Raw genomic sequence first — 22,092 nt, 5'->3', positions numbered from 1 at the left:
AAGTCCACAAAACTAACAAATGTATTAAACTTAATTTAGCAGGGTGGCCTTGAAACCTAGAATTTCTTAAAATGCTAGTTGGATACCATCATCACCACATTATGGTACTTTCGCTTTAGAAAGTCTACCAACAATGGTAAAACATTCTTTAGACTGCAAGACCCATGTTTGGATGCATGTATGTATGGGCTTCAAAAAGTTGGGAGCCTCGATCACCTCGTGGCACCACGGGAGAAGAATGAGGAGGAGATAAGACTTTGCCTTTCATCACAGTGAGGGTATGCCTGGAGCAATCGCTGTGATGGCGATTGCTGTGATGGCTGTTTGTGTAAAAATTGTATCTGTGTGTCCTGTGCTTTTTGTTGTCTACTGCCGGACCCTGACGTGAGAGGACGCTGGCGTTGTTTATTCGCCGCTTTTCCGTTAGGATAGTTTGTCTGTTTGTTTTTATGTTGATTGTTTTTGTAAAGCGCTTTGAGCACCCGATAAGGCGCTATATAAAATAAATGCTTATTATTATTATTATTATTATTATGTATAAACTCATTTGTTTGCTGTCAATTCATTTGTCCTAAATAAATTAACTTCAAAAAATGCAAAATAAACTTTGTAGATTCGTTTCCTGTTTTTTCTACAATGCTTCAATTTTGGGAAATCAGTATCAGACAAAAATGAACATTTTCATATTTTGCAGAAGAAATAATCTGGGTCAAACTTGTTCGGACATAAAGAGACATGCATACAGAATAACTACGCAGAAAGGCTAGGCTTGTATACACTGGAATTTAGAAAGATGAGAGGGGATCTTATCGAAACATATAAGATTATTAAGGGGTTGGACACGTTAGAGGCAGGAAACATGTTCCCAATGTTGGGGGAGTCCAGAACCAGGGGCCACAGTTTAAGAATAAGGGGTAGGCCATTTAGAACGGAGATGAGGAAAAACTTTTTCAGTCAGAGAGTTGTAAATCTGTGGAATTCACTGCATCTGAAGGCAGTGGAGGCCAAGTCTCTGAATGCATTCAAGAGAGAGCTAGATAGAGCTCTTAAGGATAGCAGTCAGGGGGTATGGGGAGAAGGCAGGAACGGGGTACTGATTGAGAATGATCAGCCATGATCACATTGAATGGTGGTGCTGGCTCAAAGGGCCGAATGGCCTACTCCTGCACCTATTGTCTATTGTCTAAATTCTTAAACCTAGATATTCGCTGGGCTGAGCAACATAAGAAGAAATAGGGAAGGGCAGATTTCTAAATGGAAAACCCATGTGTCATATCCTCATGTACTGTAGCATTTCATAATCCGTTGTGTCAGCAGTTCTGATTGAAAGGCTTGCCTGCCAGGTGAGTGAGAATAACTCCAGAGCAAGCAGTCCAAATGCAGAAAGACGAAGAGGGTGGGCAGGTTTGCTAGTGCTACACGGGTGGGTTTAAACTGAGCAGTGGGGGGCTGGAGTCAACAACGTGGAAGCGTATGTGTGCAGTTAACGGGAAAGAGAGTGTAGGAAAGGTCATGTTTAAACTAACAGGGCAGGAGGATGGGAACCATTGCAAGGAGACAGAGGGACATAAAAGGAGGACAGAAGCAAAAGGTAGAAGGAAGATAAGAAAAACAAACCTGAAAGCTTTGTGCCTCAATGCGAGGAGCATTCGTAATAAGGTGGATGAATTAAATGTGCAGTTAGTAGTTAAGGGATATGATATAGTTGGAATTACGGAAACATAACTTCAGGGTGACCAAAGCTTGGAGCTAAACATGCAGGAGTATTCGATTTTCAGGAAGGATAGACAGAAAGGAAGAGGAGGTGGGGTGGCATTGTTGGTTAAAGAGGAGATTAATGCATTAGCAAGGAGAGACATTAGCTTGGATGCAGTAGAATCGGTATAGGCTAGATGCAAGAAAAATGTTCCCGATGTTGGGGGAATCCTGAATCAGGGGTCAGTTTAAGAATAAAGGGTAGGCGATTTAGGACTGAGGTGAGGAAAAACTTCATCACCCAGAGAGTTGTGAATTTGTGGAATTCTCTGCCACCGAAGGCAGTGGAGGCCAATTCACTGGATGGTTTCAAGAAAGAGTTAGATTTAGTTCTTAGGGCTAAAGAAATCATGGGATATGGGGAAAATTCAGGAACGGGGTACTGATTTTAGACGATCAGCCTTGATAATATTGAATGGTGGTGCTGGCTCGAAGGGCCGAATGGCCTACTCCTGCACCTATTTTTCCATGTTTCTATCCTATGCTGCGGGAAGTGACATGCTAGGCACAGCTGGATTGGTCGCAAGGAGGGAAAGTCAGAGGGCAGCATTAACGCACTAAATTTGCCACCTCCCATCATCAACCCATACGAGGAAAGCAGTGCGACTGCCCACCTCAGTGAAATCAACATTGACAAGACAGGCATTTTCCGAAAGTGCTGTTCAATTATATTAAATTTAAATAGCAATCTTCCCAAAACATTAGGATTTGTAGATATTAAAAGTACTCCCTAAAGATTATGTAACAATGTCAAAGGTATTTCCAACCAACAAATTATATGTCATCTTATTTTCTTGTGAATTTGTGGAATTCTCTGCCACCGAAGGCAGTGGAGGCCAATTCACTGGATGGTTTCAAGAAAGAGTTAGATTTAGTTCTTAGGGCTAAAGAAATCATGGGATATGGGGAAATTTCAGGAACGGGGTACTGATTTTAGACGATCAGCCTTGATAATATTGAATGGTGGTGCTGGCTCGAAGGGCCGAATGGCCTACTCCTGCACCTATTTTTCCATGTTTCTATCCTATGCTGCGAGAAGTGACATGCTAGGCACAGCTGGATTGGTCGCAAGGAGGGAAAGTCAGAGGGCAGTCTATTTTTGGTTTAAATCAGCATCTGCAGTTCTGTGCTACAAGATATATTATTGCATAGGCAATTTCTTTTATGAGTTATAACAGAATTATGACATTATGGCAGATTATTTTATTTGGTATATAATAACAGAATTTTGACATTGTGGCAGCTGTACAACAAGCTCCTTTAAACAAAAGATGTACTGTATTACTCGGCCCTTGTACAAGTTGCGACATAACAAATGTTTTTTTGTTGCCTATATTGCTTTGTCATACAATTAATTAATAATAATTAAGAAACTATACTACAATCAGTGCTCACCTAAAGGGCATCATGTTTGGTCACCAAATCACAAGAAATATAGATTGGCCTTGGTGGAAAACAGTCCAAATGCACAATAATAGCTACCAATAATAGCAACACACAGCTACCAGCCTTGGAGGGCATCTACAACACACGATGCCTCAGAAAATGCACCAGCATCCACAAAGACTCTTCACACCACTGCAACAGTCTGTTCGAACTTCTACCATCGGGCAGATGATACAAGGCCTTCTACGCCCGCACCTCCAGACTCAGGAACAGCTTCATCCCCAGGGCCATAGCTGCTATGAACCGGTCCTGCTGAGCCGGATGGTCACATCGCACAGTGAACCGGCACAGATCTACTTGCACATTATTCTGGTTTAAAACTGTTCTAATTTGTTTCATTGGGTTGTTTAAATTAATACTGACTAGCTATCGTATGGGAGGTGCATTCCCAATCTCGTTGTACCCCTGTACAATGACAATAAAGATATATTGTATTGTATTGTATTGTATTGTATTTATAAAGGGTCAAATAATGAAGCCAAGTAACAGTAACTTGACAAAAATACTTTTGAAAATAGAAAGCCATGCGGGGGCCAAATCAGACTCTTTTAATTCGTCTTTAAGGAATTCAATAGAGTGGGTAAAGAGAAATTATTTATTCTAGCGGGACTCTGCAGAAAAAGTAATAACCTTTAAAAAAGTACAGAAACAATTGTGGACCATACAAATAATGGCAAAATCTGAAACTTGTTTCTCAGAAACAATGCCAACATTCAGTCAAATGACACCCTTAGAGTTAAGATCAACATTTTTTCGGTATAAAATTTATAAGAAGATATAGGACTAGGTAAGTGAAGAGTTGAAATCAAACAAAATAGCAAAAAAGGCACAAGGGGCAGGATGACCTCTCGTTTCCACGAGAATACGAAACAGAAAATTCAATAAACCCAAAAGCTTTTTCTAATATCACATATCCAATGAGTTATTTTAGAAAAATTGTACTCAATCCTTTCTTCCCATCCTCTTCCCATTTACATCAATGACAACTTCATCACTTAGGCCTGAACAGTTCCTGCAGCAGTTTTTCTTTACCTTTGAACTCATCTTTACCACAGTTATAGACACAAAAAGCTGGAGTAACTCAGCGGGACAAGCAGTATCTCTGGTGAGAAGGATTGGGTGACATTTTTCAGGTCAAGACTCTTCTTCAGACTGACGTCAGGGGAGAGAGAGATACATAGATAAGGAAGTGTCAAGGTGTGAGAACAGGGCAAAGTGAATGGAGATCAAGGAAAATGTAGAATAGATTATTATCAGCTGGGAAAAGGTACCAACAAAGAAAACAGTGATAAAATGCAATTGGAGACAGTAAGACTGGTCTGAGAAGGTCGGAGAGAAGCAGCAACGAGAGCGAGTATTGGCTGGAAGTAGGTGAGTCACAGGCAAAGAAGGTTTAAGACATATCTTCAAGGACGGCAGAGGAGCGGCAAGTGAAGGAATGAGTGCGGGGATTGGCTGAGCAATTAAATTCGCAAATTGGGAAGTTAGCTAATTAGTCAATTTAACAGCTAATAATAAGCAAGGCTTCCTCTAGGGGAACAGCCTGTTGAGGGACGCAGCCTTGTTGAGGGAAGTGCGAGTCTTTGGCGAGGAGGCTGAGGGTGGAAGCCATGCCAAACGTTGGAGAAGGTGAGACGCTGTAAGGAAATGACAGGTAAGCCAAGTCGATGTGTTGTTTGCAGGATGTGGGAGGTCAGGGACACCACTGGTGCCTCCGGCAGGTGTGGAAGGTGTGTCCAGATTCAGCTCTTGAAGGATTGTGTTGGGAAACTGGAGAGGCAACTGGATGACCTCACGATCATCAGAGAAAACGAGACGTTCCTGGACAAGACCTTCAGCGAGATTGTTACACCAAAGGTACCGGAAGGGAGAAGGTGGGTGAAGGGATAGGAGGTCACGAAGGGATAGGAGAGTATGGCCAAGTGTAATAGGAATCGATGTGAAAGGTGAGATGAGTAATGGATTAAAAGTATTATATATGAATGCGTGAAGTATGAAGTAAAGTGGATGAGCTTGAGGCTCATTAGAGATTGGAAGATATGACATTGTGGGGATTACAGAGATGTGACTGCACGAGGATTGGGACTGGGAACCGTCCTATAGAAAAGACAGGCAGGTGGGCAGAGGAGGCGGGGTCGCTCTGTTGGTGAAGGACGAAATTCAGTCCCTTGCGAGGGGTGACAAAGAGACTGATGATGTAGAGTCACTGTGGATAGAATTCAGGAATTGTAAAGATAAGAAGACACTAATGGGAGTTATCTACAGGCACCCAAACGGTAGCCTGGATATAGGGTGTAAGTTACAGCAGAAGTTAAAACTGGCATGTAACAAAGGTAATGCCACTGTGGTTATGGGGGGGATTTCAATATGCAGGTAGACTGGGAAAATCAGGTTGGTTCTGGACCCCAAGAAATGGAGTTGAAAGAGTGCCTCCGAGATGGCTTCTTAGAGCAGCTTGTACTGGAGCCTACGTGGGAGAAGGCATTTCTGGATTTAGTGTTGTTCAATGAACCAGATTTAATAAGGGAACTAAAGGTAAAGGAACCACTTGGTGGTAGTGACCATAATATGATTAATTTTAATCTGCAATTTGAGAGGGAGAAGGTTAAATCAGAAGTGTCAGTGTTACAGCTGAACAAAGGGGACTATGAAGGCATGAGAGAGGAGCTGGCCAAGGTCGAATGGAAAAGGATCCTAGCAGGAATGACAGTGGAATAGCAATGGCAGGAATTTCTGAACATAATCCAGAAGATGCAGGATCATTTCATTCCAAAGAGGGAGAAAGATTCTAAGGGGAGCAAGGGGCAACTGTGGCTGACAAGGGAAATTAGGGATGGAATAAAACTAAAAGAAAATATGTATAACATAGCAAAGAGTAGCGGGAAGCCAGAGGATTGGGTAACTTTCAAAGGACAACAGAAGGTAACAAAACGGGCAATACGGGCTGAAAAGATGAAGTGCGAGGGGAAGCTGGCCAAGAATATAAAGGACAGTAAAAGCTTCTTTAGGTATGTTAAGAGAAAAAGATTAGTAAAGACAAATGTGGGTCCCTTGAAGGCAGAAACAGGTGAAATTATTATGGGTAACAAGGAAATGGCAGAAGAGTTGAACAGGTACTTCAGATCTGTCTTCACTAAGGAAGACACAAACAATCTCCCACATGTACTAGAGGACGGAGGATCAAGGGAGACAGAGGAACTGAAAGAAATTTGCATTAGGTGAGAAATATTGGGTAGACTGATGGGACTGAAGGGTGATAAATCCCCAGGGCCTGATGGTTTGTATCCCAGGGTACTCAAGGAGGTGGCTCTAGACATCGTGGCCGCAATGGTGATCATTTTCCAATGTTCAATTGATTCAGGATCCTGTGGATTGGAGTTATCTCACTTTTCAAGAAAGGAACGAGAGAGAAATCGGGGAATTATAGACCAGTTAGCCTGACATCGGTGTTGGGGAAGATGCTGGAGTCAATTATTAAAGAGGTAATAACGGCGCATTTGGATAGCAGTAAAAGCATTGGTCCAAGTCAGCAAGGATTTATGAAGGGGAAATCCTGCTTGACTAATCTTCTGGAATTTTTTGAGGATGTGACAAGTAAAATGGATGAAGTAGAGCCAGTGGATGTAGTGTATCTAGACTTTCAGAAAGCCTTTGATAAGGTCCCACACGGGAGATTGGTGAGCAAAATTAGAGCACATGGTATTGGGGGTAGGGTATTGACATGGATAGAGAATTGGTTGGCAGACAGGAAGCAAAGAGTAGGAATAAACGGGTCCTTTTCAGAATGGCAGGCAATGGCGAGTGGAGTGCTGCAAGGCTCGGTGCTGGGGCCACAACTATTTACACTATATATTAATGATTTAGATGATGGAATTAGAAGTAACACTAGCAAGTTTGCAGATGACACAAAGCTGGGTGGCAGTGTGAACTGCGAAGAGATGTTAGGAGGTTGCAGGGTGACTTGGACAGGTTGAGTGAGTGGGCAGATGCATGGCAGATGTAGTATAATGTAGATAAATGTGAGGTTATCCACTATGGCGGCAAAAATAAGGAGGGAGATTATTATCTCAATGGTCTCAGATTAGGTAAAGGGGAAGTGCAACGAGACCTGGTATCCTTGTGCAGATACAGCAGGCAGTGAAGAAAGCTAATGGCATGTTGGCCTTCATAACGAGAGGATTTGAATTTATCATCATATCATATCATATATATACAGCCGGAAACAGGCCTTTTCTGCCCTCCAAGTCCGTGCCGCCCAGTGATCCCCGCACATTAACACTATCCTACACCCACTCGGGACAATTTTTACATTTACCCAGCCAATTAACCTACATACATGTACGTCTTTGGAGTAGGAGCAAAGAGGTCCTTCTGCAGTTGTATAGGGCCCTGGTGAGACCACATCTGGAGTATTGTGCGCAGTTTTGGTCTCCTAATTTGAGGAAGGACATCCTTGCTATGGAGGCACTGCAGCGTAGGTTCACTAGGTTAATACCTGGGATGGAGGGACTGTCATATAAAGATAGATTGGAAAGACTGGGCTTTTAATCACTGGAATTTAGAAGGATGAGAGGGGAATCTTATAGAGACGTATAAAATTATAAAAGGACTGGACAAACCAGTGCAGGAAAAACGTTCCCAATGTTGGGAGAGTCCAGAACCAGGGGCCACAGTCTAAGAATAAAGGAGAGGCCATTTAAACTGAGGTGAGAAGAAACATTTTCACCTAGAGAGTTGTGAATTTGTGAAATTCTCTGCCACAGAAGGCAGTGGAGGCCAATTCACTGGATGAATTTAAAAGAGAGTTAGATAGAGCTCTAGGGGCTAATGGAGAATGGGGAGAAAGCAGGCACAGGTTACTGATTGTGGATGATCAGCCATGATCACAATGAATGGCGGTGCTGGCTCGAAGGGACTAATGGCCCCCTCCTGCACCTATTTTCTATGTTTCTATGAGAACTGGGAAGGGGAGGGATGGAGAGAGAAGGAAAGCAAGGGTTACTTGAAGTTAGAAAAGTGAATGTTCATACTGCTGGGGTGTAAGCTGCCCAAGTGAAATATGAGGTGCTGTTTCTCCAATTTCCCCAATTTACCACAGTTATCATTATTCCTGGAATTGAAGACTAGAAAAAATATCTAAACTTGAAAGTCATTATTGTAAATAAAAAATCAAAAGTACTGCATGGAGAAATTATGTCTAACTTAATTTAGCATAAATTTGAAAGTGTAAAATGTATCTCCTGTTTCTCAACAATGCGTGTAGTACAGTTATTGTTATCACTTGATTGAATGAATAAAAATACATCACTCTTCAGCAGATGTGCTTCAAATGTTATGCATACTTGTATGATAGTCCAAATTCATCTACTCAAATTGCTCCCACTTCTACTGTCGGCAATGACTCGCTTGTATTTCACCCTCGTGTTACGACAGAACATTGCAGAAGACAAAGCTGAATTCTGAAAGACCATCATTTATAATTGTACTGCAGATAGTTATCACTGTTCAAGCATACAAAATTATGCTGTAATATGACTTTAATGTAATTGAGCAATTAGAGTTACTAGTGGTTTATAAATGTCACCTACAGAGAATTACACAGACTTTACAATATTGAAATAAGCCACCCAGACCAACCAGTCTGTCTTGATGATTATGAATCACTTGGGCAGCACTCTTTCCTGATACAGTAATACAGGTCCACCACCAATTTTCTGGTAACTGGTGGTGCGGCATCTCCTTTAATCCAGACAAAATTATGAGATTGCACTGGAAATCCGCCTAGGACGACCCCGAAAATGTTCCCTGGGTATCTCGATCTCATCGGGACTGATCCTCGCTGATCAGCAGGTTAAATTTGCCCCCTACGGCCGGGGCTCTGGAACTCTAGCCCATCAAGAGTGGCAAGTAGTAGCTGACTAACTGCGGCCGATCAGCAGATCGAATTTGCCAGCTGCGGCCAGGGCTCTGGAACTCCAGCCCAGCAGAGACGGCAGATCTATTCCCTTAACTGTCTTCCGCAGCTGACTTTGCTGACTACTACCTAGGCCTCCCAAGGCCGTGAGCTCTGTTGGCCCAGCAAAATGGATGGACTCGGTGGGGCGAAGGGCCTGTTTCCATCCTGTATCTCTAAACCTCCTAACTTAGAAAGACTTCTTGAATCAAATAAATGCCCACAAATTGCAGCCAGCGATATTATGAACATCATTACAAGTATTTATTAGGAAGGGCTAAATAATAGAAGGCAAGTTAATGCTTTGGACTTTTCCAATCCTCCCAATATGCTTTGCTTGGATTGCAGGACCGACTGATTTACAATTTACTGGAAAATACAAAGGCAATTAAGTTATTCTCAGGAATCACTGGTTTTGAGTTGGAGGCAGGTTTTATGAATTTTATGAGAATAATGCCAAGAAGGATCAACCCAACTGAGAGAAAATCCCACAACAACATATCCTGTTTTGAAGATAAATTGGCAGAATGCAAAGGGACTTTAATACCTGACAAACAGGTCCTACTTCTTCTTCATACTCAGACGCCTATACTATCTGTTTACACCAGATGTGTAGTTTCATCAAGTGAAGAGTAATTTTGGTAATAGGTGACTTTTTTCAGATTAACACATATGGGATACGGAGCTACAATAAGTAAATAAAATTAAAAACTAAAGTTTGCCACTAAAACGTGAGCAAAACCTAACTGTGAGATACCAGCGATATCTGCTGTGCCAAATTGCTATCAAATCTTAAATGAATGAAATAATTCTCTTAGAACTTACAGCTGCTTAAATCTTCTCTGCCAGCACTGCACCTGATGATTATTGGTTCAATGAATCCAGGAATGAAGAGAGCTTTCTGCCATGACCTCCGGATATCTTTGAGAACCATACAGTTGGAGTAAGGAGGCACAGGAACCAATATTCACTTGGAATGGTTGATAAGAGCAATTAGACCAGCGTTCAGTTTCTCCATCTTAAAGATGCCACCTTCATCTGGCATGCTATTGCAAGACTCCAGGACATTCGTATGGAGGCAGCGTTGAACCTGCGATTCTCTTAGAAATTAAAGACCATCGAGTAAGCCAAGGTTGATATTGAGCCAATGCATGGTAGCTACATCATCCTATGTTCATAAAGGCTTCATAAAATGAAATCATAAATTTATGCAAGAAAAAGTATCCTCACTTCAGCCAAACAAAACCCAAGATTTACTGAATAGGAAGGTTCTTTAGTATAAACTCCTCACTCTTTTGAAGGGGGAGTCCTCGTGATGATTAATGCTATGGCAGAGATTCACATAATTAAAATAGATCGTTACCCAAAGACCACAGGGAATTTTATCAAGAAGGGAGGAGGTTCCATAAAATTATTGCTAGTTTGGTGCTTTAATGAATGTAGTTACAGTTGCCCAATTTCAAATATATCACAAGCTGCCTTTATTGACATAAAGGACAAGAAACATTGGCAAAATTCCTATAGACCTGTTAAGATTCTGCATAAAAACCCCAACAGCAAATGAGGTCTTTTAATCTTAAATCACTGGAATATTACTCTCTTCGTCATACAAAATAAACCACACCATACAGTGCTGATACATTAAACATAAAATAAAATAAAATTCATGAAACTAATCAATCTTATTTCCTTTCCTCTTTTCTTGCCTCATTGCTCCTTGGCTGCAGAGATCTAAAGTGCACAATGATCATTTACAGTGCCACATCAAAACGCACAACAGGAGCGTGATTTTAACAGTGTCTCATTAGTGATTCATAAAATGAAGCAGATAAATTAAAAATACTGTGTCACCGCTTTTGAAAGCAATTTCCTTAGTTGTATGTACCACTACAGGTATTACCTGGGGAGACATCCATTCACACCATGTGTCTCCACGATTTATTTCGGTAAGCATATGTTTCCTGATTAGAGAGGTTTTGTGTGTGTGTGTGTGTGTGTGTGTGTGTGTGTGTGTGTGTGTGTGTGTGTGTGTGTGTGTGTGTGTGTGTGTGTGTGTGTGTGTGTGTGTGTGTGTGTGTGTGTGTGTGTGTGTGTGTGTGTGTGTGTGTGTGTGTGTGTGTGTGTGTGTGTGTGTGTGTGCACATGTGTGTGTACACTTTTCCACTTTCATCTTTGCCAATCCATCTGTGATTGAGTGATGCAATCCAGCAGAATGCCTACGAGTTCCTATGAATGTGCACTTGTGTAAAACAGGTACATGGTGGAAAGAAACAAGGTTCCACGTGGAAAAGACCAATTCCTTTCAGAAGCTGGTCATATCAATCAACTGTTGAAAATTGATGAAAGGAGCACACTTTTTTTAGATGCATTATTCTCTGCTCAGGCAAAATAGCTAAGTATTTCTTCCTTGTGACATTTGTAGCTTCACACTAGGAATTCTAGTGGTCAGGTGCAGAAGCGAACACAAGACAAAATTATATGTCATCTTATTATTGCGCTTCTAAGTAAGGTTTTAAACAGGTCCGTACTTGGAAAAAATTGAATGAGTAAGCAAACTGAAAAGAAAATGCTTTAAACTTTTTTGGAAATGAATTATGAACCTTGGCTAACATACCAAAGGGTAAGTAATACAAGACTTTGAAAGCCATGCAGCCATTGATTTAGTAATTCCATTAATGTTAAAGACTCGTACAGCATGGAAACAGGGCATTTGGCCCAACTTACCCATGCCGACCATGAAGCTGAATCAACACTAGTCCCACCCACCCGTGCTTTGCCCATATCCCTCTAAATCTTTCCTATCCACATACCTTTACAAATGTCTTTTAAATGTTGTCATAGTAAGTAATGGATATTTGAAAAAACATAACCATGGGAAACCTTTAAAAAAAAATTAAGTTATGAACATATAAACAGAAGATTATTTACTTTTGTTTTGTTTGGATTCATTCAGCCTTGAGTGGTTTTAATGCATTCATCTTTTCTAGAACTAGAAGTAATGCATGTTATGTATCACATTCACATAATTATTTTAAACCAATTTAAGTAGCGGACAATCTGGACGATCATCGCCATCATGTTCGGCTCAAACATTGTGGGCTGAAGGGCCCGTTCCTGTGCTGTATCTTTCTATGCTCTGTGACTCACGGCGTACCACTTGCATTTTATTTTACAGCTTACTAGATATTCTACCAGAATTGGTGATTTTGACCACTATATAAATGACTCAATTTGCTTACCATAACACAGAGGGAGGTCTTTAGGTGGTCAGGTCAATGCTGCTTCCCAGTGGATTAGTTACATAAGTTCCAAACCCCCACTTTTATTTCCCTATAACCTCACAATTTATTTACTCTTACATGCCCACACACTTTCCTTTACTTTTTTCTTGGCCAGTCGTTTACCGTAGCCTATTCTAGAAACATGGCAAAAGATTAGATGTAAAGATTTTAATTTCTTAGATCTTAACTAATATTAATTAGTTTAGTAATTATAATATAACGATTAGCTTCCTTTGTGAATGTCACTACATCTTAAAAGAGATGACACCTGTAGAAAGCTGAACTATACATCAATGGTTAAAAAAGATACTGACAGTCTAAAAGCAAAAAACAAAATTCTTATATTAAGCTGAAATTGTAAATACCAATTTGAGTCATAGAGAGAAGCTGGATAGGCGGGGTCTTTATTCTCTGGTGTGTAGAATTCTGAGGGGAGGTTTATGAGTCATGAAGGGCACAGATAATGTGAACAGCCACAGTTATTTCCCCAAGAGTAGGAGAGTCTAAAACTAATGGGCACAGGTTTAAGGCGAGAGGGGGATGATTAAAAGGGGCAACTTTTCTCACAGTATGGTCTGAATATGGAACAGTTTGCCAGAGAAAGTGGAGAATGGTACACTTACGACATTTAAATGTCACCCAGACAAATACGTGGATAGAAAAGGTGTGGACGGATATGGGCCAGGCACAAGCAAGTGGGTCTAGCTCGGTTAAGCAATTTAGTTGGCATGGACGAGATTGGCCGGAGAGCCTGTTTCCTTGCTACATAGCGCTAGGACCATGACTGGAGGCAGATGCGATAGTGGCGTTTAGATAGACATATGGATATGCAGGGAATGGAGGTATCATAAACAGGCAGATGAGATTAGTTTATTTTGGCATCATGTTCGACGCATACATTGGGGACCAAAGGGCCTGTTACAATTTTCTATGCTCTATAACTCTAACAACATCTGGAAGTATGGATCTTAATAGTGCTTTACAGAAAATGTTTCTCTAAAATTAATTTCTTAGGATACTGGCTTTGCTGTCAAGTATGACATTTCACACCCCTTGAAAAGATTGCAGTGAGCCACCTCAAGTGGTTTCATTCCTTCTCACAAAGATACCCCCACAATCCTGTTACGTCAAGAGCTCCAGGAGTTAAACACTATGATGAAAGAATATGTTCACTGGTAACCCCAGGATATTGATGGTGAAGAAAGCAACAATGGTAATGTTGGCAACTGCAGTTGCTGGTTCACAAAAAAAAAGATAAAGTGCTGGAGTAAGGAGTAATTTATCAGGTAGCATCTCTGGAGAATAAGGATAGGCCACATTTCGGGTCAGGATCCTACTTCAGATTTCAATAGGATTGTATAGAGGAGGGATAAAGTTGGAAGAGAAATGGGAGCGGCAAGGGATAGGTGGATAAATGTGATGGAGGGGTTTGATTCGATTATGGTTGGATAAAGGCCAGAGATGAAAAGATTCCACTAAATGTAGTGGAATAAGGGGATAAGAAGGAGAGAAGAGGCTTGGAATGTGAAGCCAGAGGAAGGGATATAGGTGAAGGGGGAATTGGGGGCAGGACTTTGGGAGAAATGGGTGCACATCCAGGAAGGACACAAGGAAAATGGGGGTGGGTGGTTGTCAGTTAAAATTGGAGAATTTAATGTTCATACCATTAGGTTGTCAGCTACCCAAACAGAATACGAGGTACTGCTCTTCCAGTTAGTGGTGGCCTCACACTGGCAATGAAGGTGGCCCAGGACAGCAAGGTCAATATGGGAATGGGAAGGGAGGTTAAGATGCTTAGCAACTGGGAGATCCAACAGGCCTTGGTGTTCTGAGCGTAAATGTTCAGTGAAACAGTCGCCTAGTCTAAGCTTGGTCTCACCAATATAAAGGAAGTCATATTGGGAGCACAAAATGCAGCAGATGGGGTTAGACAAGGAGCATGTGAACCTCTGCCTTACCTTGAAGGGCTGCGGCAGTCAATGGATGGATGTAAGGGAGGAGATATAAGGAACAGGTGTGTTACATCAATCTTGACGAGTGATGTCTACATGGAATTTTTTTCCTGTGACTGCGTGGGTTTTCTCTGGGTTCTCCAGTTTCCTCCCACATTCCACAGACGAGCAAGTTTGTAGGTTAATTGGCTTCTGTACATTGTCCCTAATGCATAGGATAGCTAGTGAACGGGTGCCCATTGGTCAGCGTGGACTGGGTGGGCCCGTATCCATGCTGTATCTTTAAAACAAATTCCCAGATGTTCAGAGAGAATTTAGCAAAGTCAAATGAGCTAACAGTGACCGTGCTACATCCAAATGCAATGCCTCGGTCAATGCAAAATGATCTCTCTGTTTTTATACTTGCATGGGGAACGCCAGCTCATAATCATAGATGGGCACACAAAACAATCACAGCTCTGGAAAGCATTTTATTTGCTTCAATGATCTGTCAAATGTTTTGAATCTGTAGCAGGAATGATTTTAAAAACTTATTTGTACCTTGCTCACTTCAATCGATTTGCAGGTGTAGATTTACTGAGGGACGAAGGGAAATAAAAACCTGAGGTGGATTTTGAAGCAACATCTATAAAAGTGGCTCTCAGGTGTGGGCAATGTACAAAAATATTTAATTGAGTGTTATTCAAAGGCTATTTAGTAAAATGTCAAGAGTTAACATATCATTTGGGTTTGAGGTTGATGTGCAGGTTAAAACAAAAAAAATCACAAGCATGGTTTATGGTTTAAAAACATTATCTGAACCCTTTGGTTTGCATAATTTGCAGAACCATGATCAAATTTGTTGGGTAGCTTAAGGCTACCTGATAGTTAAAATAGGAACATAAGCATTATTTTCTATTTGACCAGATTAACAAAGTAAAACTACCCTGAAGTATCAAAGGACTATTCAAAAACAAGTACTTCAGTAACTCAGCACAATATATTTCCTTTACCACAGGGAGAATCCAATTGAACAGCGCCTTTTTTGAGCATCTAGCTTCAGGTAAGGATGCATTTGTGAGTGCCAGATTCATCAAAGCAAACTTCAACATTTTTTCTTTTCTTTGTCTTTGCAGATTCACAAGGCAATAATAACTAACCAATTCAATTTGAAGTTTGGTTCAGCAACTCCAAATACAACTACAAAAGGGAGCAGAGATTGCCTGTCCATCATAGGTACTGACCTCCCCACCATCGAAAGTACCTACTGAATTTGCTGTCTCAAAAACGCAGCCAACATCTTCAAAGACCCACACCCAAGAAGATACAGGAGCCTGAAAACCATGACCACTAGGTTTAAGTACAGCTTCTTCTGAGCAAGCATCACGCTCTTGAACATTGCACAACACTAACCACTTCTTTTTTCTAAGGGAAGGAGTCCTCACCACCCAGTAATGACCCCTTCTGTCTCCACCGGACCCCTTCCTTTTGAACTCCACCGGATGGCCCTCTACCCTCTTTAGACCTTTTAATTTCCAACTGCCGGCGGGACATCAACTGCCTCAACTTTTCCACTCTCCTTGCTTACTCGAACCTCTCCCCCCCTCCGCTCACTCTACAGCAACCCCGACTTAATAATCAAACCTGCCGACTAGGGAGGTGCCTAGTAGGTAGTTTGGCGTTCTGACCTCTACCGGGCTGAGACCAGGTGACGACTCTCAGACACCTCCTCCTACCTATCCTTGGACGATGATCTCACAGACGAGCACCGGACCTTAATATCACACACCATTTCTGATTTAATTGCTTCCGGCTCTCTGCCCTCTAAAGCCTCCAACCTTATCGTTCCCCAGCCCTGCACGGTCCAATTTTATCTTCTCCCTAAAATCCACAAACAGAACTGCCCTGGCAGACCCATTGTTTCTGCTTGTTCATGTCCCACTGAATTAATTTCCACATTCCTCGACTCCATCCTATGCCCCCTGGTCCAATCCCTCCCTAGCTATATCCGAGACACCTCACATTCTCTTCGTCTCTTCAATGACTTCCGTTTTCAGGCACCCACTCCCTCATTTTTACTATGGATGTCCAGTCACTCTACACCTCCATCCCCCAGCAGGAAGGTCTTGAATCCCTCCGTTTCTTCCTCAGCCGCAGAACCAGCTATTTTACGTCTACTAACACTCTCCTCCGCCTAGTAGAGCTGGTCCTTACCCTTAACAACTTCTCCTTTGACTCCTCCCACTTCATCCAAATCCAAGGCATAGCTACGGCTCCTCGCATGGGCCCCAGCTGTTCCTGCTTCTTTGTAGGGTACGTTGAACAATCACTGTTCCAAGCGTACACAGGCCCAATCCCCGAACTCTACATCCGCTACATTGATGACTGCATCGGTGCTACCTCCTGCACCCATGCAGAACTCACGGACTTCAACACGACTAATTTCCATCCTGCACTCAAATTCATTTGGACCATCACCGACATCTCCCTATCGTTTCTAGATCTCACTGTCTCCATCACAGGAGACGGACTATTGACTGACATCTATTACAAACTAACTGACTCCCATAGCTATCTAGACTATACATTTTCCCACCCTGCCTCCTGTAAAGACTCTATCCCCTACTCCCAATTCCTCCATCTACGCCGCATGTGCGTTCAGGATGAGGTTTTCCATACCAGGTCATCGGAGATGTCGTTCTTTAGGGAATGGGGGCTTCCCCTCTTCCATTTTCCATTATAGATGAGGTTTTCATTAGGGTCTCTTTGATTCCCCGCAGCTCCGCTCTTGCTCCCCCTCCCCCCCATTTGTAACATGTCCCTCTTGTCCTTACCTTCCACCCCATCAGCTGTTGCATTCAACGTATAATCCTCCAACATTTTCGCCACTTCCAACAGAATCCCACTACTGACCACATCTTCCCATCTCCACCCCTTCCTGCTTTCCGCAGAGACTGTTCCCTCCGCAACTCCCTGGTCAACTCATCCCGTCCCACCCAAACCTCCCCAGGTACTTTCCCCTGCAACTGCAGGAGATGCAACACCTGTCCCTTTATCTTCCCCCTCGACTCCACCCAAGGACCCCGACTGTCTTTTCAGGTGAGGCAGAGTTTCACTTGCACCTCCTCCAACCACAACTATTGTATCCGCTGTTCCAGGTGTCAACTCCTGTATTATCGGTGAGACCAAGCACAGGCTTGGCGATCGTTTCGCTTAACACCTCCGCTCAGTCTGCCTTAACCTACTTGATCTCACGGTTGCTCAGCACTTTAACTCCCTCTCCCATTCCCAATCTGACCTTTCTGTCCGGGGCCTCCTCCATTGTCAAAATGTGGCCCAGCGCAAATTCGAGGAACAGCACCTTATTTTTCACTTGGGTAGCTTACACCCCCGCGGTATGAACATTGAGTATAGGAAAGAACTGCAGATGTTGGTTTAAATCGAAGGTAGACACAAAATGCTGGAGTAACTCAGCGGGACAGGCAGCATCTCTGGAGAGAAGGAATGGGCACCTCTTCCGTCTGAAGAAGGGTCTCGACCCGAAACATCACCCATTCCTTCTCTCCCGAGATGCTGCCTGTCCCACTGAGTTACTCCAGCATTTTGTGTCTACCTTTGATTTAAACTATCATCTGCAGTTCTTTCCCACAAACTAACCACTTCCTTACAGCTATGAACTTCTGTGGACAGTGTCTTTAGTTTCATGATCGACTTTGGTTTCGCACAATTATAATTACTAGCATTATGGTTATTAATTTATGGTATTAATGATTATTATATATTTCTGTGCTTTTGTCTTAACGGGCCTGTTAATCTGCAATAAGATTCTTATTGTCCCATTGCTGGAACATATCCCAATTTAGTTTAGAGATATAGCACAGAAACAGGCCCTTCGGCCCACTGAGTCTGAACCAACCAGCGATCCCTGCACATTAACACTATCCTACACTAGAGATAATTTACAATTTAACCAAGCCAATTAACCTACAAACATGTACGTCTTTGGAGTTTGAGAGGAAACCGGAGCTCCTGGGGAAACCCCACACAGGTCACGGGGAGCATGGTTCAAGACACAGATTGTGACTTTGAAAAAGTCTAAAGAAACCTGACACAATAGACAATAGACAACAGGTGCAGGAGTAGGCCATTCGGCTCTTTGAGCCAGCACCACCATTCAATGAGATCATGGCTGATCATTCTCAATCAGTACCCCGTTCCTGCCTTCTCCCCACACCCCCTGACTCCGCTATCCTTAAGAGCTCTATCTAGCTCTCTCTTGAATGCATTCAGAGAATTGGCCTCCACTGCCTTCTGAGGCAGAGAATTCCACAGATTTACAACTCTCTGACTGAATATACATTCTCTGGGAGAATGTACAAACTCCGTACAGACAGCACCCACAGTCAGGATCAAACCTGGGACTCAGCCGCTGTAAAGCCACAACTCTACCACTGCACTACCATGTCATAATTTTAAGCAAATTACTTCTTTTTTTCAACTTCTGGTGCAAAATATTATTGGCTCATGCCACATTTTACATTTTGTCATACGTCAATAGTTTGTGAAAACACAGAGGAAAAAAAGAACTTGGCACAATTTATACCAGAATTACTGATCACAATCAGAAGAATCGTCATGGCTTGGTTCATTTGCACCAACTAATTTTGAGCATGATCCCAAGTGAATTAATAGAGGTCATTGAAATTGATAGACTTAAGTGTGTAACTTTCCATAGGCTAGTACTGCATCCCTGGCATCCAACATGCCCAAATGCCAGCAATGGGAATATGAACACCCAAAATTTATTTCTGGTGCGATATTTAATCATGTTGTTCTTAATCACAACTTGCAATTATATCAGAGAAAACAAAAGCTTTTAATAATAATGAAGGCTGAAACTCAGTTTTACTGAAAGAGTCATGCATGCTCCTCCTTCAATTATATGCAGTGTTATACATCTACAGTGTATTGTCAAACACACCCTAGGCAATCTGACACAAGTCCCTGAGTGAAGTAATCACACTAGTTACTTTTTACTTTGTCACCGTAACCTCACCAGAAACAAATTTTATGTGTGAACATCACCATTACTGGTGTTTGGTCATTAAATATCAGGGATGCAGTACTTGGGTACAAAAAGTTATCATACTAAAAGGTCCATCATCATTAATGGATAGCTGGTTTTAATAGATTAGCCCTCAAAATAAGTGCCAGACGTGCCAGGAAAATTATTTAGAGAAACATTTCCCTAGTATGATTGTGCAATGGGTTTCTTTTCCAAAAGACTAAAACATTTTCTCTTTACATGATCAAAAACTAGATGACTGACAAAGCCATGCTGTACAAGTTGACCAAGTGCTTGATCACCAAGTGGTGTTGAGGTTCATCAAAAGTCACCCCATCAATTTCTGAGGAAAATGTGGAATTCAACAACATAATTTGATTTAGATGCAGTGAAGTTTTAACAATAATTTGCAATTACTCAATAATTAACAACTATTTCAAATTGTAGACATTAAGGGGTGAAGCCAAGAAAACAGATCTATATGCCAAGAGGATTGTGGGATAACTGAAATTGTTTCAAATCTGTGCAGTAAAAGTCACTGTTCAAATCTATTCACTGGTTCAGATACCTATTCTTTATTGCTTATTGACGTCAATTTTCAAACCTGTTTATGAATGCTTATTCCTGCTTTAAGCACATCACCTGAAATAATAACCTTCTTAAGTGACATCTACATTGTACATTGACGGCAATCCAAAAAGCCCGATCAACTGATTTACTAAATTAACTTCTACTTTGCCAGATAATGTGGAACAAGTTAGCAATTAGCATGACTGACAATTAATTGATGGTCATTATTCCAGTAAATCTATTGAATTACTGTTTTGTAGATTGTTACTACTGTTTTGTTGATTGTTGAAATAAACTATATAGGTTTATGCTAGAATATAATCAAATACAAATGCAACTTACAATCTATGTTTATCATAATAATACACTTAAGGATTAATGTTTTCATTTAAAATATTTGATTTTCTTAGCAGATACGAGTAAGTAATCAAAATATGCCAAAAATATAAAATGTTCACAATGCAAATCACTGTTTCTGGCAATGCAAAATCTGAAAATTACAGGTTATCATATCTTCAGTGTAAACCCCTAAAAATATTGCAATCTGTTACTGAATTCAAATATGCATGCAGTCAGCTTTTTTCAAAGATCCGTAAATTCTAAGTCAACATAACAACCAGTATTGGATGTAGTATTACTTTTAAGAATCCAACCGTTCCTTTTTTTTTAAATTTAAAAGGGATAAATGCAATCAGGGAGGATTACTGCAATGAGGTTGAGATACATACTGAGATTATTGTAATACAATAATACTAATAATAAATTATAATTGCACAAAAGAATTTGCTTAGTTCTACAACGCATGCTAAGGTACTAAAATATACTTAAAGAATGGTTACATTTAAACTTTGGCTGTTTTTAAAGAGGGACAGTGGCCTAAACCTGATTGAGATTTTGTGAGGCCGGACAGGGCAATGACAATTACAACAGAGCTTTCTTGAATCAAACATAAAATACTATACATACCCATCAGTTTGAGATACGGGGGCAGCGAAGGGGGTGAGTGGGGAACACGGTTAAAAGAAACGTAGCCGCTTTCGACGAGAGTTTCCCATTTTTGTTGTATTCCCCCCCCCACCTCCCCTCCTCCTGCCCGCCTCCCCGTGTCAGGAAACTCCGCTCTGCCACAGCGACCGAGCCCCGAACACGCGCCCGAGCGCCGCACTTCCGCAACGCCTTCGGGAACTTTCGGCCGCCCTCGGACGGGGCTCGGGCTGGACTCGGCGAGGAAGCCGAAGGCAGGCGGGGACGGCTGGCGGGACTCGGGAGGACTCGGGCTGGACTCGGCGAGGAAGCCGAAGGCAGGCGGGGACGGTTGGCGGGAGTCGGGAGGGCTCGGGCTGGACTCGGAAACATGGAGCGAGAGAGTCGGTTGAGGTCCAAGATTCGAGGCGGGGTCAGGAGGTCCATCAGAAGAAGTTGGCTGCGACACCAGCAGGTTGTCGTGGCAATTGAACTTCCATACATGACGGAAGATTCAATGGTAGGAATAAAAGTAAGAAAGGCAGTTGGGATGTTTGAGTTGTACATGTTGAGATACTGGCTGTAAGAGCGAAGATTTAGGAAGTCTATCGCCAAAAGATCATTGCATCCAACTTCAAACGCTGCCTGGTGGACAAAGCCAAAGGCTGTGCTGGTACACCAAAGGCCATGGTGAATTGCACTATCGGTATGTGCCTTTTGTGGACTAATGCTCCTGAGATGTGGGTAGGAGTCCATATTTTCCAATATATCTTATTCTATAACTTTATAAGTAGAAGGTGTTGTATCTCAGGCACTGGTTAGCAGTGTGTCCTCTTTCTTGCAGATGTCAGGAGTAAAACTCAATTCTTTGGTGTGCCTTGGTTGATCGAAATTAACATTTAGAGTTCAACCTCTGGATGTTTGTGTACGCAGGTATCGTCAGCATACTGCAGTACTGAAGTTGGAGTATCCTGGTTTTGGCAGGGATTGATAGATCTTTGAATATGAAGGGTGTCAAAGGTTTCGGGGAGAATGGGGAGGGAAAATAGATCAATTGTATTGCGGCGTGGACTTGATGGGCTGAATGGCCTAATTCCGCTCCTCTGTCTTATGCTCTGATGAAGTGGG

General features: G+C 42.0%; 1 protein-coding gene across 4 annotated transcripts in view; it reads right to left on the bottom strand.

Moving 5' to 3' along the window:
• The window catches only part of zdhhc7 (zDHHC palmitoyltransferase 7), a 66,051-nt gene extending 44,977 nt beyond the window's left edge, over nucleotides 1–21,074 (bottom strand). For all 4 annotated transcript variants that reach the window (XM_078400757.1, XM_078400755.1, XM_078400753.1 and 1 more), the window contains exon 1: nucleotides 20,968–21,074. The gene's annotated coding sequence lies outside the window, so the exon portion shown is untranslated. The remainder of the gene's footprint in view (nucleotides 1–20,967) is intronic.
• Nucleotides 21,075–22,092: the final 1,018 nt, after the last annotated feature.

This window comes from Rhinoraja longicauda, chromosome 6, assembly GCF_053455715.1.
Source record: "Rhinoraja longicauda isolate Sanriku21f chromosome 6, sRhiLon1.1, whole genome shotgun sequence".
Lineage (NCBI taxonomy): Eukaryota > Metazoa > Chordata > Chondrichthyes > Rajiformes > Arhynchobatidae > Rhinoraja > Rhinoraja longicauda.
Note: the sequence above shows the minus strand (reverse complement) of the source record. Positions and strands in the feature narration are given on the sequence as shown.